Source organism: Ips typographus, linkage group LG1 (assembly GCF_016097725.1).
Source record: "Ips typographus isolate SLU linkage group LG1, UJ_Ityp_2.0, whole genome shotgun sequence".
NCBI classification, from domain to species: Eukaryota; Metazoa; Arthropoda; class Insecta; order Coleoptera; family Curculionidae; genus Ips; species Ips typographus.
In genome coordinates, this window is record NC_138422.1 from 4,301,911 (window position 1) to 4,320,141 (window position 18,231).

Consider the following 18,231-nt stretch of genomic DNA (forward strand, 5'->3'; position numbering starts at 1 on the left):
GCTTCCTGATTTTTGTGTGGTTCCAGATGAACAACATTCTATACATATGATCATCTAGGTAGTAAGTTGAATTAACTTAAATTTGTCACTTTTTTTAAGATTAAATTTATAACTTTCAGTTTGTAACTTGTATGCGGATCTTTGTGATTTGAACATTAGTTTTTGACATTGTAAGCATATCCGAAAAAATCAGATAGAACGTGTGCATTTTCTTACCCTCTTACCTATTGTAAGTGGGTTTTAACTTGGAATTTTATTTAATTTAATAATTATTCTACTGTTTATTTGGGGAAGCAAAGCAAAACAACTATTATGTTTCTTTTAATTACAAAAATAAAATATTTTTTAGATATTTTCTGAAGTAAAATACTCAACTATTACAGGACGGCATAAAGCTAAAACAATTAACTAATACAAATTTTTTGTGACGTTACGAATTATGACAACAAAGCAACTTCACTAATCTAGTCATAAAACTTATTAATGAATCTCTTGTGGCGTTTCGTACGCATTCGCATGACCGAATAGGAATAACAAGACAATTTTCTTAATGAATTTATTGCATTATACTATTTCACAGTTAAGTGCCATAACTGCATTATTATTACGTTTAATTTTAAATTGCCGTCATCTGGGCTGCAGTCTTTGTAAATAAAAATAGCTGTTAATCGTATTGAACCGAATATATTAGCTGTTTAGCCATCAGATACTGGGAGCTTTTACTGCTACAGAATATTGTTGCATGTTGTTTATTAGCATTTTCAGGCACAATTTTAGCATAAATTAAACCAAAGGTTTGCAAGCGGATCAGTTTGCGAAAACCTGCATTCGAGCATTCTATTTCGGTGGCATTCAAAATAAACAAAACTAAATGCCCAACATGCATCATCGCATGCACGCTTTATATAATGTCTGAATTTCGATGTAACTGCTCAAAATGTTGTATGATTTATCGGGTGAGATTCGTTTTATTTGTTCTGTCGCTTTCTTGGAATCGTGGCAGAATTCTGAGGAATTGTTGACATGATTAAAAAGACGTTGCCTTTAGTGCTTTCATTTAGAAAAGCATTTTTTAAATTAAACTGGTTCGTTGTCTCTGAAAGAATTTCTCAGGACCTGAAAGGGCAATGGACTCGAACCATGCAGCAAAAAAAATTAAAAGGGTTCGTTTTAGCTTTTTTTTGCGTTTTGTTCCATGCTTCTCTTTACATCTCCCCTTTTATGCCTTGAACAATTACTGAGTGAAACAGGAACAGGAACCATCATCACTAAATTCCTAAGGGCTGGCGAGCATAATGAAAGGGCAAGGTAAAGCTTTTCAGAAAAATCAGGTGTGCTCTGTTTGTATGGTTTATTCACCCCTGGTTTCAACTAGTGTCGTTGTACTTGACCTTTCGGTCTCTCTTTTATTTATACACGGCAGCTGCCCTTGAAATGTAGGGTCAATGGAACCTTAAACAGAAAGGCGCTTTCAAAGAGTACCTACTATATCAACACAAAAAAAGACTCGGAATTTGATAAAATTTACTCCAAAAATCAAAATGAGAAAAAGAGTATTTCCAATTTTAACTCTAAAAATGCTTAAAATGATCTTTTCTTAGCTTTTGTTAATTACATGATAAAACTGCTAATTTGTTTAACAAAACTTTATTTAGGGCTACCTTGAATTTAACAGTTTTTGCTGCAAGTTGAAATAGGGTAAGTAATGTGTTAAAAATTACTTTATAAATAAATTAAACTGCAAAGGTGATGAAATTAATAATTTTCCACTTAGATGCTAATGATGAAGCTTTGTAAAGCAATTAAAAAAAAATAAATAAGTAAAGATGCTCTTACATTCATTTCATCCCGGTCTCATATAAATAGCCAATGTTGGTCCCATAAATGTGTGCTACTGGCGATGCTATGGTATTTGATAGAGCAGCTTATTTTAAGAAAAATCATTTATTTAACATGTATGTAAACCTTTTTTTGAGACGCACGTAACAAAACTATTGCTTGACAATTTTTTCTAATCGGATTGTCAACGTTTTGTCACTTCGACAGTTTCTGAAAAACCAAAACAGTATAATAAACTTCAAAAACCATCACAAATTAGTTTAAATTTGACATTTTTTAAAAACAGCTCACAGGTAGATCTCAATAAAGTAAAAATTTGTAAACTGTTTTTCTCCATTTGTTAAAGTTTAGAACCATATGCAACTACATGTTAAAATACGTGTTGTTTGGTTGCGAATGTCTTAAGATAGAGTGAGTTTACTAAATATTATCTTTCGCACAGAAGTACTTAAGTAAAGTAAGTGCAAAAATTAGTGATTTCTAGAAGTTACGTTTTTATTTTTGCCTTTTTGATATTATGCCGCACGAGTCCTAAAAACAAACAACATATTGATACGAAATGGACTTTTAGTTATTTTGTGTTACCTCGTAGAGTCTTAGTTCATTTCGTCTTACCCCGTATATTGTATTGTTTAGGATCTAGAAAGTCGTAGTTCAGCTGTTTGTGAGAGAGAGAGATTTATGTCATAGTTTGAAGTTTAAGAGAGAATGCCAATTTCATATTGCCTCGGCCAAATCGCACCTGAAGAAACTCCAAGCTATGGAAAACATTGCGCTCAGGACAGCGGTGGACGCCCCATGGTACGTCAGAAACGTGGACATCCAGCGCAGCATTAATATAATCTTTTCTTTCTGTTTCAGAGAGACGATATTTCAGGACCAACCAGCCAAGAAGAGGACCACAATTTTCCCCAGACCTTCCCCCCGGCTGGCGAGAATTTTATTCTCAAAATCTGGGTAGAACCTTTCCGCAGTTATCTCGGTGCTAACTGGGCTCTGATTGCACTCCTGGCACTTTTCCCCACTTTGCTAACGCAGTTAGTAGTTAGTAGTTGAGTTAGTAGTTGTTGTGATTGTTAACGCGTTGTCAGTTAGACAGCAGTTGTAAGTGTTTGTTTGTAAGCAAAAGGAAATACGATTAGTATCGATTGACACTTTTGTGGGAAAAACGGTACAATATACAACAACAGAGTGTAATAAGTCTCCCTATTGGACATTCAATTCACTTCCACTATTGTCGTTTAATCACTCTGAATTTCCCTCTTTTAGTGTCCTTGACCTTTAAAAAGGCACGTGCTGAATACGGTTTATTCAAGGACATTTACAACACCAAAATAAATATTATGTGCTAAGAATCTTCTAATGAATTATACACCATATTTCCGGGGAAATTGAATTGTATATTTTTGCTGAATTAACGAAGAAAATTGAATATTACAAACCGACAATCACAAGTTTCAACTGCTTCAATAATCAGAATTCGTGCAGTTAAAGGTAATCATGACACATTTATGATTTAACAAAGATATTAAGAGCAAACTTATTCGAAGCTATTAGAAAAAAATAAACTTAAGCCGGAACCAATAAATTATACTCTTTCTTTACTACCACCTCCCCAGATATTTCAGTCATGCCGCCAGATTAGCACTCTTAAACCGGTTCGTTATGACAAAACTATTTAATTTATTGGGTTTCCCCTTTAATTAAATTGGCAACAAATTCAACGAAGATTTCGACATAATTAAACGAAAACGACAACAATTCATCAACATTCCCGTTTCTGACGAAGTAACGATCGAAAAAATTGTTAAAAAGCGACCGCATTCAAATCGGCAGAATCATCATGATCATCATCATTGATAGCTTCGCTCCACTGACTTATACACATAGCTGTACCTTGCGTACGCTAGATGATTACTGGCCTATTTCCTATATACCGTTTATTGTCTAGTCATTCACTATTGTACGAACCAATAAAGTTTCCTTACATTACTGTGCCACTAGTGCCAACATCTAGCCTCGCCGTTTTGTAGCGGATGTTATTGTGCAAGTCACAAATCCATTGAATACTGAAGATACGCGAGTTACAATAAGGCAGAAGTCGTTTCTCGGAACTTTCAGATAAGCCTATTCAATATAATGATTGAAGAGTAAATTTACAGTTGATTGACGGTTGTGAAACGTCAAATTCACGAAAAAGTACGTCCTGTAAATACACTCGCGAAACTTGTTCGAATGAGTACTTAAGTTTAAGTTGTCTGGTGAGGTATACCAGGAATTTGGGTCAGTCGTGCTCATCTTATACGGTATAAAATCCATCACCGAACCACCAACACGTGTGCTTCAACACGAAGCTTAAGGTTACTTAAAGCATTCTATCACATGCCTGGTTGGTACCTACAAACCAATAATTAAACTCTCATAAAAAGTAAATTATTTAAATTCAAGAGTACGGTAAGACTCTCAAGATTAACACTAAGCTTAAGTTGACCGGCCTTTGAACCAACTTTAAATTTAAGGCACCTTCAGGATTTCTTGAATTTTTTAAATGACTGAAGAAATTTATGTATGTTGTTTCATCTAATTGTTATTTGGAAGTGATTTTCAGATGGCAACTGAGTGGTTTGTTTTTTTAGTTTGTTATTCTTATTCGTGCTTGCTGCAATTTTACCATCTACTGTCATTGAATTTTCCATTTCAAAACATGTTGCAATTCAATAGTCTTTATTAATCCATTTAAGCTTTATTACTGAGAAAGAAAAAGTTTTGTTTTTATCTCTTGCAGGACCTCTGGTCTGGGGAGATTTATTTTGATTATTTAACCAGTTGATTCAGAAGCGAATTACTAGTCGACAGTATCTGCATTTCGTACTCTTGTGCATTTTTTTCATTGAAGGAGGCACAAATACTGTCTTTCCTCTTCTGAATTTTTGTGGACGTCTTGAGTCCTGTCCTTCAGCCCTAGACATGTGTTCCTGTGGCTGATTGCGTGGTGGTCTCCAGTGGATCGGCCTTGATCTGACGAGTGAGTAACATTGGCATTTTATTTTCTTTTCCAACTTTCAACAGCAAGCATACCTCTCTAAGCTGTCCCTTGTTTCTCTCTCGACAGATTTGAGAGCTGATTTCAAATTAATTTGTAATTTGTCTATCAATAAATCGTTGCACCACCATACTTGTAATAAGCGTTCCCCAATGATGAATAAATTTTTTTTAACACTAATGGTTCTTGATTCTATATCTTAAACTTGCTTTTCATTTTGAAGTTTTTAGGCTTTGTTTGCATCTTTGATACCCTCTGTAGATCTTAATCTGCTAACTATGTTTTCTTTTTGTTAGTAAACTAAATCTGATGTGTGGCATCCCCAAAATATTGTCATCCTTAGACATCTGCATTTCTGATGGTTTATTAACAGTTACTTTGCTGTTATTTATAAAAGGTTCAACATTCAACAATGTGTATGCTTGAGCCTTTGAGGTGAGAATGTTAGAGAGTGAGTCTGAGTCTTCTTAATTTTATTCTGTTATCTGAAGCAGATATTTTAAATTAACAATTTGTATGTATAAACTACGCATTAATTATTAAATATTAATATAGGTCATGTTGACATCAATAGAAACAAACAAAAATAAATAAAATATAAAGCAGTGGAATAAACACATCCTTCCCCACTTCAATTAAGTGAAAATAAGAAAACAACAGAATAAGAACCACTTAAGTAATTGACTAGCGCGAAAGTCTTTCATTGCCAATAGGTTTTACTAAACAAAACGTGGCCTACTTCCGAAATTGAAGACACCCGAAAACTATATTGTCCTAATGAGGCGTAAGTAGGTACTTAAGGACGTCTGTCCATAACAAAGAATTTAGGTCAGTCGCGAGTTTGCGTTATGACAGGACAAGCACCTAGAGTGCCAAAATTATTAAATTGAGGTAGGCAGATGGTTTAATGGATCAAAGAAGTGGTTTGCCGAGTAAATTAATCCCGCTTTTGACACTTGATAAACTTATAAATGGAACGGGCTTAATTGGGTTAAGGAGAGTTTGGATAAGCGCTTGCAATTGCGAGCTAAATGCCTAGGTGTTTGGAGTGGTTTAAAACGTGGTTGTCATAGAATAATTATTTTTAGATAGGAAACTGACCTTGTCTGTGTTATCAAAACTAAGTAATACATAACATTAAATGTAGAACAAGTTTAACAGTAATCTGGAAAGCAACCTAATTACGAAAATACAAATTTGCTACAAGGTTTTTTCAGATAGTGCCAGAGCTTAGTCAGAAGTAACAAATCTAAAAAGAACAAATTTTGTCAAATCAAATGACTCCTCAATTAGACCTCGTCTACCAATCACCAACAATGGAAGTAAAAAAAGAAAAGGTTCTCCGTTTTCTTAAAAATGTATCCACCTAGAACGTAGCGAACCAGCTTAGCGCTTTACGCGGATGACACTGCGATCATGGCCCGGAGCAGGAGCGGCCGACTCCTGACCCGATACCTACAAGAGGAGATCACAGCATTGGAGAAATGGTACAACAAATGGAAGATCGACCTAAACGTCGAGAAAACATCTAGCGAGATTTGAAGTTCACCACCGCAACGGAAAGGATCAAGCAGAGCGCAGTAAGATATTCCAAAAAGCGGAAAGCAGCGAAAATCAGTTAGTGCGAGAAGCAGTGAGCTACGACCCGAAGCTAGAAGCACCCCACAAACGCCCCCGATACCAGTTATTGGATAACGGGTAATTATTAATAATATTCAGTTTCAGATAGACGACAATTTAGGATCAACCAGCCAAGAAGAGGACAACAATTTTCCCCAGATCTTCCAACCGGGTGGCGAGAATTGTATTCTCAAAATCTGAGCAGAACCTTTCCGCAGTTATCCCGGTACTAACTGGACTCTGACTGCACTCCTGGCACTTTTCCCTGCTTTGCCTACGCAAAAGGGGGAAAACCATCCCCCACTCACCAGACCCTAACTGCCCAAAAACTTTAGGATGTAAAAACAGACAGACGAAAGCCGACTGTTTGGACATCCTATAGTTTGCCAGGACCAGCAGAGATGGATGAGCTGACGAAGAAAGAAGAAATGGAGAAGAAGAAGAGCGCCAGAAGAGCCCCTCCGTCAGCGGGGACATCCTTTTCCCAGGACAGAGGACGCCGATGCAACTCTGAAAGTTCCAGAAAGGGAAAATTCCTGGACTTGTAGAGACTTCCTCTTCCAGACCTATCCTTTTGATCTATAGCGATGGGAGGGTAAAAAGCAGTAGTCTTGCTTGACCCATATATCTGAGGCCGCATTCCCAGCCAAAGAATATTGGCGCGCGATAGATAAAAAATCTTTAAAAAGTTAGTCTCAACTGTATTGTATGTACTGTACTGTAACTTGTACTGTTTATTATTAATGGCAACTATGCACGTAAAGAGAATGGATGTAAGTACTTGTAAAATGATGTGTCACGTAACCTTTCGTTGGCATTTAAGTTTTTGAAAGGGTTAATTATGAAATCTACGGTTAAAATTTAAAATGGGACAAAAATTAAATGCATATTAGGGGCTTTTTATAGTCAGTTTAAAATATGCCTCCAAATCCGTTATGGTGGCATTTTTGACCCAGCCTAATTGGGAAATATTGTTATAACCCGTAGAATTCGGAGAGTTGATTACAATGATATACAGGTGTGAGATTTAAAATTTTCCATACAAAATTAACGGTAAGAAGAGAGAAGTAACCCAATGTTTGCGACATTCAGCTCACTCGTAGCAGGCTGGCACATGCAATTTATGAGGTTTGGTGGCATTTTCATCGTAGTAGGTATCAGCTGATTTTGTATGTTAGGTAATCTTCCACTAGATTCTTGTATTTTAGCTAACTTTCTAATGGAATACCGTATATTGATAGTGACACTGACAATGGACTTTTATAATTTGCTTTTTCGGTTTAATTCATGCCCCATTTACAACAAAATCGAATTTCTCATAGACCAAAGCTAAAAACCACTACGCCATCGATCTACGTTTAAGAGAGCACGTGCAGTGCAGTTTCCTTATTTATCCGCATACTTTCATAACTCATTCAGCCGATTAAACGGCCAACGAATACAAATAGATCAGCGAGGTCAATGCACACTTATTCAACATCACGTTTTTGTTATTAAGCCAAAAAAATGCATAAAAATACGAAGTGCCTGCCGAAAATTGACCCACATTGCCCGGATTGCCGTTCGGGGTTCGTCGACCTCGAAAGCGACTACGAGCAAAACACTGTCGAATTTCGGGCATCCGTATGGTTGCTCGATCGTTTTGTCATAACCTACCTGATCGGATTTTTAATGCACTTTGTTTTTTGATTGTCTAAATTTACCTGTATTGTGTACGAGTGTGTCGACACACACGAAACATGACCTTACTTAGATTTGTGATTTCTTTTTCCAACACATCCACCTTTGATTTAGACACGGATACCGAAAGTTTCTATGCACCAAGATGTGGTTGAAAACGTGAAAAAATTTGTGACAAAAAAAATATCGTCATAGATTTAAGGCTGTCAATAAGATTAAATTGATGATAATAAAATTCGTAGCTTACATAGCATCATAACTAGATGCTAAACATATGAAAGGGTCAAAAAACTAACCAGTTAATTTTAGATTTAATATGGAAAATTTTACTTTTTGATGTCGAATTGTGCAGTAAGAGTGTAAGACAACAACCTTTAATCTTAGCTTTTGCATCATGTAGAAAGTGTTCAAAAAAGGTATCAACAATTTTGGTTATAATTCAAATACCAAAATTACTCATATGCCAAAATTAGCGGAACAGTCAAAATTTAGACTTAGTTTAACATCAATTTCTTCTTGAATCCTTCGCTTGATTTTGATAATCTTTTTTATGAATTGTAGCTTGATTCTTCATGAATACATCTGTCTTATTACGATTTTTAAATGGTTTGTTTTTATATCATATAAGGGACGAAATAAAAGTAAGGAATTTTCGGTGCTCTTTGACGACACTCTGTGAAGATAACAACTGAGAATTAAAAACAGTTTATAACATCAAATTGTAACCAGTTTTTTCCTGAACATTTCCATTGAACATTGATATCTCAATTATTAAAGACAATACAGGGTTTCGAAAAAAATGTGGATATTGATCTTATTTTTCCACAACTGTTTTAGAGGTGTGAAGCTATGAAAGTGAAGAACGTTCATCATTTTGATTCTTAAAAATCCAACATGGCTGATATGGCTTCTACTGATGTGGCGAAGGCTGTAGCGTTGATTGAAATTGGTACAACTTACAGCGATGTTACTGACATGTTAGAAAAATCAAAATCTACGATATATCGTAATGTGAGACGTTGGAGACAAACGAGAGAGTATGTGAGGAGACGAGGTCAAGGAAGAAAACGGTCAACCACGGCTAGAGATGACAGATTCATAGTTTTGCAAACATTATTGATAGGCGTAAAACAGTACCGCAACTAAGAAGCGAACTGGAAGGAGTACGTGGAAGAAGAACAAGTGCTCGGACCACTAACAGAAGGCTTAAGGAAGTTGGTTTGAAGGCCTATAGAACAAAAAAAGTTCCATTACTCCAGCGACGTCATCGTGTGGCCTGACTAGGCTTTGCTAGGGAGCACGAAAATTGGGAAAATGATCAGTGGGCAATGTTAGAGTGTTTCGACAGAAAAACTCTCAGTTCGCGGCGCTAGAGAGCGTTTTTCAAATCTCTCACATTTTGAAAACAACTTTCTTTTTTATTAAAATATCGAAGTTAAACATAAACATTCTTAAGGCACTTTTTTATGTGATTCTAGTGGCGTGCTTGGTGTAAAATTTACCTATCTTTATTATTTTAAATGGAAATGACAGTTGGCTATAACTTTAATAAAATGTCTCATATGCCGTTTACTACAATGCAAGTATGTCTTTAGTTAATCTTAAGAAAACTGAGATATTACACTTTTTTGTTTTTATTCAAGTTGGCTTTGACTCAGGTTTTGACATCAGCTGTCAAAAGTGAACACTTGAATGCTCAAAATTACTGCGTTTTTAACTTTAGTTAATTTTTTTTTTCTTTACTTGATTTTTAATTATTTTCTACCATTCATTTAAAAAATTCTTTATTCGTTAGTTACTTTAATGTGTGTGAAAATCGAGGTGCGAAGAGTCTTGTAAATATTAAGCATCCACAAATTTTATATTATTTTTTTAAACACTTTGATTACGGCATCTATAGTATACCCAAGAAAAAAAAATTTGCAGGAAATCCACAATTTTCTTCAGAAAATTGCGATAAAAATCAAAATGTAGGATAATTTGGTGGAAGAACCACACTTCACATGACAGGAAATCAGCTGTTCGGCGCTGTGTCGGTTCGATGTTGCCAAATGATCTACATAATGGTAATGATAATACCTATAACCTCGAAAACTGCCGCTATTAAAAACCAAAATAATGTTTGGCAACTTAGTGCTAATCGTAGTGGCCGAGTCGTGCCAATATTTGTTTATTGCAAATTTAGGAAAAAAATATGCATTAATAACTGACCTAGACTAACCAAGTGAGATTCAATCACCCTTCTTGTAAACAAAGGGAAAAGGCAGCAACTATCCTTTAACCTAATAATTGAAGGAACATTGAATGACATCTGAAGTTGACGTACCTACTGTCAAGTATTAGTGATCTTCTGTGAATTATGCGGCGTTGCCAGGCGCTTTTTTTTCGTAATTAATATTTAATACTTCAACTGATTTTTATTCATAAAAATAAGGTGGCAAATCTTGTTTTTATAAATTGTAACTAATTGTACTGCAATGTTAATTGTACAACTCGCTGTGTAACAGTGTAACAGCTATTTAAGACTATATTTGACAACATCGCAGTAAGGTAAATTGTGGTTCCTCCACCAAATCATTGTACATTTTTGGATATTTGCGTTTTTTGAAGAATATTGTGATTTTACCGCAAATTTTCTTTTTTCTCTGGAAGTAGCAGCAAACAACTAAGCACGCCACTGAAATCACCTTGAAAAAGTGCCTTAAAAGTGTTTATATTTCACTTCGATATTTTCATAAACAAAAAAAGAGTTTTCAAAATGGGCGAAATTCAAAAAACGACCTCTAGCACCGCAAACTGACAAGATATCAAAATACGGTATTTGCCATTAATCTTTTTTCAAAAATTGAGCTCTAAACATGTATACTAGTTTTTATCTGGGAAATAGAGTTTTCCTGTCAAAACACACTAAATCCGGACGTACAGGGTACATCAGCATGCAAATGCCACAGGTCGGGAGCAAAGGACCAAAACTTTTCAACAGATTGCAAACCAAATAAATAATTCATAAAGCATAAAATATGTGAAGCCTCAGATGTGAAACTTGAAAGTAGTTCGTTTGAACAACAATACAGACCACCAAAATAGTTGTTCCTAGTCTTGTTCGAGTAAATTTTAGCGTCGAGTTATTTAGTCTCAAACTTTTTAACGCAAAATTTAACAAAAAAAACACGTATGCTCATTTTACCCGATAATACATGATATTTGGTAATTTGGTAAGCTAAAGACTCTGCTCCTTACAGTTTTTCCATAGTACATTGTAGTTCACCCTGTATTGTTATAAACCAATTAGCGATTATTAAAATGGTCGCACTGCACGCGAAAAGGAAATAGCCAAGAAATAAAAACTGCGTAATTATTTACGTTTTAGCCAATTTTTAGCGGAGCAACGTTATTGCAAGACAGGAAATGCGCTTTTTTATTGTGCAGCGGTGGCCGTTATTAAGGTCATCCGAGAAGAATATAACAGACCGTGGCATTTTTATGTATAGCCATGTTTTTGGCCTACAACCACGTAAGCAACCTTGATGTAATTCCGATTGTATATAAATTTGTTACAGCGTTTAGATTATGTTTGATGTTTGGCAGCTATTTTTCCAATTGATTCATCTTAAATAATCATTCAGTTTCAATAATTTTTTTGGTGGTTTAATCTATAAATTCCGTTAATCCAATCATTCTGAATAGTAACGCAATAGGATTAAGTCAAAATTGCAACAAATAAATCACTTTTGCATATTGAATGTTACCATTATTAGAAAAATATAATCTGATTAACGGTAGCTGGGATTAGCCTATAACTTACAACTTATCGACGTTAATTACAAGAGTTGGACTATAAAGAATTAATATCAGTTTTAAGCTCATTTTCTTATTATAACCCTACCAAGGCAGCGAATTGCACCCATAAAAATGTATGGGTTTCTATCAACATAAGACGGCCCAACAATAAAGCAGGCAATGGAATGTGCTGTAAATATAACGAAGGTCCCAGCGTTGGGTCTATTACATGAATAATGATCACCATGTTTGAAGGATCTGTTTAATTTTCCTTCTAACGAAGATAGAAATCCGTTCGGACTGTGGTAATAATATATTATGAAGGAAAGCTTCTGTTGGCATTTGTCCATTACCACGAGTTTTGTCTTACATAACGAGGGCAGTAAAACATTGTATACAATGTAGAAATGTTAAAACTAGATTATCATTATTTATGCTGTGTACCTACTTTGTTTTATCTACGATTATTTAACCTTTTCGAGACTGAGTACACATAAGAACCATGTTTAGAGACTGCAAATAATATTGATCTTTTATATTGATTTTAAAGTAATCCACTTGCTTTTTTGCTAGTTATCAGGTAGTTACAAACGTTTTATGTTTAGTTTCATTGCGTATTTCAGCAGCCAAATCGGAGTATAAACTTAGTTTCTCATGTAAATAACTCTCAACTCACTTTCCACCCGGGTAGAAAGTGAGTACCTTTCCACCCAGTTGAATGTCAATATGTTTTTTTGTCATATCTGGGCTTACTTTTTACAGTTAAGAGACTTTCTTCCTCGACCTTGTTGCAAACGTGTTTTGCAACAAAAACCGTGTTGCGGTGATACACGATTTATGTTGCAAAACATGTTTTATTCGCCGTGTAGACAGGAAACATGAGTTTCCAGCATTTTGTACAACATTGTTGCAAAACAAATGTATCCATTGAACTCGTGCCTTTAGAAACGTTTCAGCCCAAAATATTAAAGACAGAATAGCACAATAATGACGTTGTCAAGATTGCAAACAAATCACCAGTCGTTTAAGACGGTTGAAGTCATAATTACTTGAACTTATACTACCTTATTGTTAGAGACTATTAGCGATCAATATTTCAACTGAATGATTTATTAAAAGGTTGAAAATAAAATATACAAACCACGGTGGAAAGTTTAATTTCTGTCTCGAGATAAAGTTCGTAGTAGTAACTACCTAATTTCTCGACAGAAATTAAATACTTTCCACCTGAGTATGTAATATACTAATTCCGCACTAGAGAAAAAAAGTGTAATTTTTTAAAATAAATTGCATGTGGAAAAGTGAACCTGAGTTTTTAATTATTCAAAATGGCAAAACCAGCAAGTTAACATAATCTAATTGCATTGGTTACAAATTTGACAGAGAACGAACGATTGAGAAGATTTGACATAGACATCTACCGCTTTACTTGTTGCCACAATTAAGTAACATTCACATAACATGCAGTGCATTTGTACTGTTAATGGCAACTGCAAGAAGTAGACAAATGACATCATTCACAATAAACTCAAAATTAGAAAATAGGAATCAGGTTAGGATTTCAGAAACCCAAGACATAAACATTATACGAATAATGGTAACTATCATGTAGCCATGGTCTAGACTTCGACTATTTGTTTCAAAAAAGATAATTAGCTTCAAACTGAACAGACATTCATAAACAAATACAAAAAAGCATTCTTTCAATTTTCTCTACCTAACCTTTAGCAGTACACATACCTTGCAATAGCCATAAAGTTTATGTGAATGATGCTTTACACAATAAACACAGTATGAACCATGTTATCAATACACAGAACAATATGTTCTTGGCCACCTTTTCGTCTTTCGTCCGACATTTTTAACAGCACGATAATTCGCGGTTTTTCCACGTTGAAAGAAAAATTTTGAATTGCCTAACCTCTAAATCCCATCCTCAGACAATTAAAATGTCAAAAAAGTGTGATTTTAGCACCATTATTCAATAAATCGTGATCTCTCGCCATAACTGGTTAGGTCAATTTCCTAGTAACCTCATCAATGAAAAATTTGACATGAGAATTCGTGCCAGTGCATAATCGAGTGAAATGCATCTTCGATTTCCTACTAACTGACTAGAACATTAAAACATCCTCTAGCGGTAGAAATCTCTGGGAAATTTCATATTTACATTGAAAATATGAGCGCGCAAATGAGGTTATTAGAACAGGATTGTTGTCGGGTGAATGTCCGATTTTTTTTTTGCGTCGTTCATGTCGGTATAGTGTCTGGTGTTTGTGAAAGAAAAGTGCAGATATAAGCGTGTATGTCGGAAATGGTCTATGTCGGTTAAATGGTTTTGATTAATGATGTATTGAACACGAACAATGTTTGCTCAGACCACCATTTAAATACTTGTAAAATACGTATTAACAGCCAGAACATTGTGAATATAGATTACTCATTGTCAATGTGGATGTTTGAGCTAACCTTGTGCACTAGTTAAAAGGCTTAATCAGTATTCGAAATACCTACCCTAATAGTAATGTAATTGAGTTATCTTGAAATTTTTTGGTATGACAACACGGGTTCGAAACGTGATGACCTAGCAGACTAGTGAAAGTATGGGGAATTAATTAGGTACAATAGCACATTTGTCTTTCAACTTACTTAAAAGGTTTCGATCTTTATCGGACAGCGAAATCAAATCGAAAGTTGCCAATTTTTTTCGCTGTGATCCTCTAATTATTGTTCTAGATTTAGATGTGAATAATATGGCTACGACAGAAGTATTTAAGATAATCTCAAAGTTTTCATTTAAGAAAAGTATTGGTTTTTGGCAAGGAATAAAAAGAGGGTAACGCTTTAGAAACTCACTAGACTGAAAAAAGGACGAGTCACCGAAAACACTATTAACTCAACGTTGAAATGATGTGAACCAGACATGCCAACCCTCCTCTAAAATTGTGACGACAAAAAGACATTAAGTCAATTCGGATTAACGCAAATAGACAAATATGGAAGTGATGCCGCAAATTTACCTCAAACCGAAAACCGTGAAGTAAACACAACGAATTTTCCGAGGCGAGACGGGAAACGTATCGGCGCGGGTGTATTTTCATTTTCCTCACGCGCCAAAGCCCGACCTAGCCCAAGCCGGCCGCCATTGCCATGCAAGAGACGCACGGGGTGAAGCACCGATGGGGCCGATGGCCCCAAATGGAGGAAATGCCCCCGGAATGGGATATAGTCAGGGTGATGCACTCGGTGCTGGTGACAAGGATAACGTTTGGTAAAACTTGCATGCTCTGGACTAACATGTTTTAAGAACATTACCATGTCCTACCATGGAACCAATGAAACCCCCTTAATAATAATTTACATAAAAAAGGTCCTATGAAGTACAAAAATGCTTTTAGTGAGGGCTACTGCCGGGACTTTTAATACCCCCGAGCAGAAAGTAAAGTGGAGCATTTAGCTCTGTAAATGTGTGTAATATATTATGTACCAAGAAACTACAGACGGTCACTTTATCCCAAGACTGGGGATTGTTCCCTGGGGTACATACCGAAAGCAACAATTAGTTGAGAGGTAAAATAGCTTGGTTACGTGTTTTGTACGGTATTTTGCTAGTTTCATCTAGAAAGTGCCACAAACTGAAAGCTTTTTTTGATTATACCCTCACAATTAAGACTATTGTTTACATTACAGTCTTCAAAAACAAGTTACACAATATAATCAGGTCACAAACCTACATAGTTTCAAAACAATCAACTAGAGAATGTTGCTGTTATTTTCGACCAGGAAAGTCTAAAATCGAAATTATTAGTTGGAAGCAAAAACTGTCTTCAATCTCACTACATTATTACAAGTTTTATACAATATTTATATTAAGATAAATTGTCACTCGGTGACAATCCGGGATACCGGTCAAACTTTGGCTGCGTCAAAAGTGATAATGTAAACACGGAAACATTTCAAACATTGAGTGTTTATTTGTGTGAAATTTGGTAAGTAATTCCAATTAGTCGTAGAAAAAATAGCCTCTAAAACTCGGGCGAATTGTCCATATTGCCCTCTCTTAATTTTCGTCCTCGTGTGATAGGGACATCTTATTCACCCTTGTTGTACAATATACTATTCTACTCGCGTGTGCAAAGTATCCATTTTGCACACGCGCACCATCGAAGTTTGACGTATTTATGAATCAAAACACCAGTCGTAAAACTTGTTACAGTGACGTTAAGGTTAAAATTTGACAAAAAAATTGTGCTTGTGTCAAGCGTCTGTCAATGCGGAATTTATTTATTTTTATGTTGCAAAACAAATTAAGTCTGGAGTTTCTCGTTGGAAAAATATTGTTACTAACTCTTGTGCAAAGTTTCTTGTCCGCACTTGCCTGATATCTTTCTTTGTGACCTCTTTTTCTCTTTAAAAACTTTAGTTTCCATTGTACTGATGTGTGAACCACCCTTAACTTGAACTTTGCTTAAAATATGACAGTTCAAATGGGTGTTTGTCATATTTTCTCTGCTCGCTCTGGTGGGGCTTAAACTAACTGAAACATGGCTATTACAAGCCAATGTAAAAAGGTCTAATGAGCCTATTGAAAAAAGTGAACGTTCTAAGGCTTTATGGGCATTTTTTCTATTACTAGAAAGGCATATACACTGTAAAATTAATAGTCTGAATGGTGTTATGTTAAATAGTCGGCAACATCGTCTACTTAGGACACACTGTATTATAACAAATATTTCAAAATCATTGCTAAAATACCCACTTAAAAACATACATCTATTTAAAGACAGGCAGGATATTCTTCCATATATCCTTGACAGGCATGATGCCACTTTTCAAAACACTGTTAAAGCAGTTAATGTAACTTATCCCAGAGGTACTTTGAAGTTTTTTTGTGCTTATGTCGAAGCTAAAATAGTTTTAACTCAATAAAACTAAATTTTTATTGAGTACGTTATTTTTCAAAGTGCAACATAATTGTTCATTTGCACCTTTAAAACTGGTCGTTTAGGTCGAGAGTAAATTCAGTAGTCGTGTTAGCGACAATACCTTGTTTAGTAAACATCACTTTGCATAAATCCGGCTGGCCGTGTCATTACCATAAACTGCAAAAAAGCAGGATCATTCTGTTTTGTTGGTTCTGTAATTTGGTCCGCGCTTTATACACGGTCGCGTCTTGCACGAGCAAGTTGATTCACTTAGACTTGAGCCGAAGAGGTAATTTTTCCGCTTTCTAGCTAATCTTCAGGTTCAGCAGCGGCTAAACCTCTAGTTTATTGCCTTGTTTTCATTACTTTTTACTAAAGCAAATTGCCTTTTTAGTATGCATCCGCAACTTTGTTTTTATTGCAGCCATTTAGCCTAGATTAGATTTAAAAAGATTATATGGGTTTAACGAACCGTGCACGCTGCACGCTGTTTTGTTTGTCGTCGATTTTTCGATCTTTATAAGGCGCTCACTCTACACCGTATTATTTTTAGATTTTTCATTGGTATAGGTCATGCTTTGTTCAGTTTGTTTGATAGCAACTTTGATATTGTTTTATTGCGTCAGGTGTAAACTTTTATCTTCAGGTCAAACGAATTTAGATCAACAAGACAAGTGTTCTATGATAAAAGCGAATTCAACTGTTTTGCTATACTGTTGGTTTTATACTGGAAGTTTAATGCTTTTCCAATTTCCTCATCCTGTACATACAATCGGATTGTCACGGATAATATCGTCGCATAATTCAAGCGTCCTTTAAATCATCAGGTCTGGTATAGTGATTTTGTAAAAGTATAGATACCATTACGGTGGTAATATAAGTTACAGATATGTAAAGACATACTTTTTTAACCTATCTTTTTTTACAGAACAGAATCCACAATAGCTTCAACTTTGTCTGTACCCCGGCGCTACAGATGTCCTCTAACGTCAAGACCAACCTGACTCTTATCAAGACCATCATCCAACCACACCTGACATACGCCTCAGCAGCCTGGGGATATGCAGCGTAGACCCACTTGAAGCGCCTTCAAGCAGTGGAAAACGTAGCGTTAAGTTCAGCCATCGACGCCCCGTGGTATGTCAGAAACGACACCATCACCAAAGATCTAGATCCAGAGAACACGCACGCAAGTTCTTTGACAGGATGTCGGAACACCAGAATCCACTCATAAGGAACGCCATCGACTATGACCCGGAAATGGAAGCCCCCCACAAACGGCCAAGATATCAGCTGCTGGACGATAGATGACAGCTCTGAGCACCCGAACATGACAACCACCCG

The 18,231-nt window shown here is 35.7% G+C and overlaps 1 protein-coding gene and 1 long non-coding RNA gene across 2 annotated transcripts in view; one reads left to right on the forward strand and one right to left on the reverse strand.

Moving 5' to 3' along the window:
* The window catches only part of E23 (ABC transporter G family member E23), a 132,402-nt gene that overhangs the window by 53,122 nt on the left and 61,049 nt on the right, over positions 1–18,231 (reverse strand). The window lies entirely within an intron of this gene.
* On the forward strand, positions 15,531–18,223 carry LOC145740167 (uncharacterized). Its single transcript, XR_014181367.1, has 3 exons — positions 15,531–15,951; positions 17,816–18,024; positions 18,093–18,223. It is a non-coding gene; the product is annotated as an uncharacterized LOC145740167 (long non-coding RNA).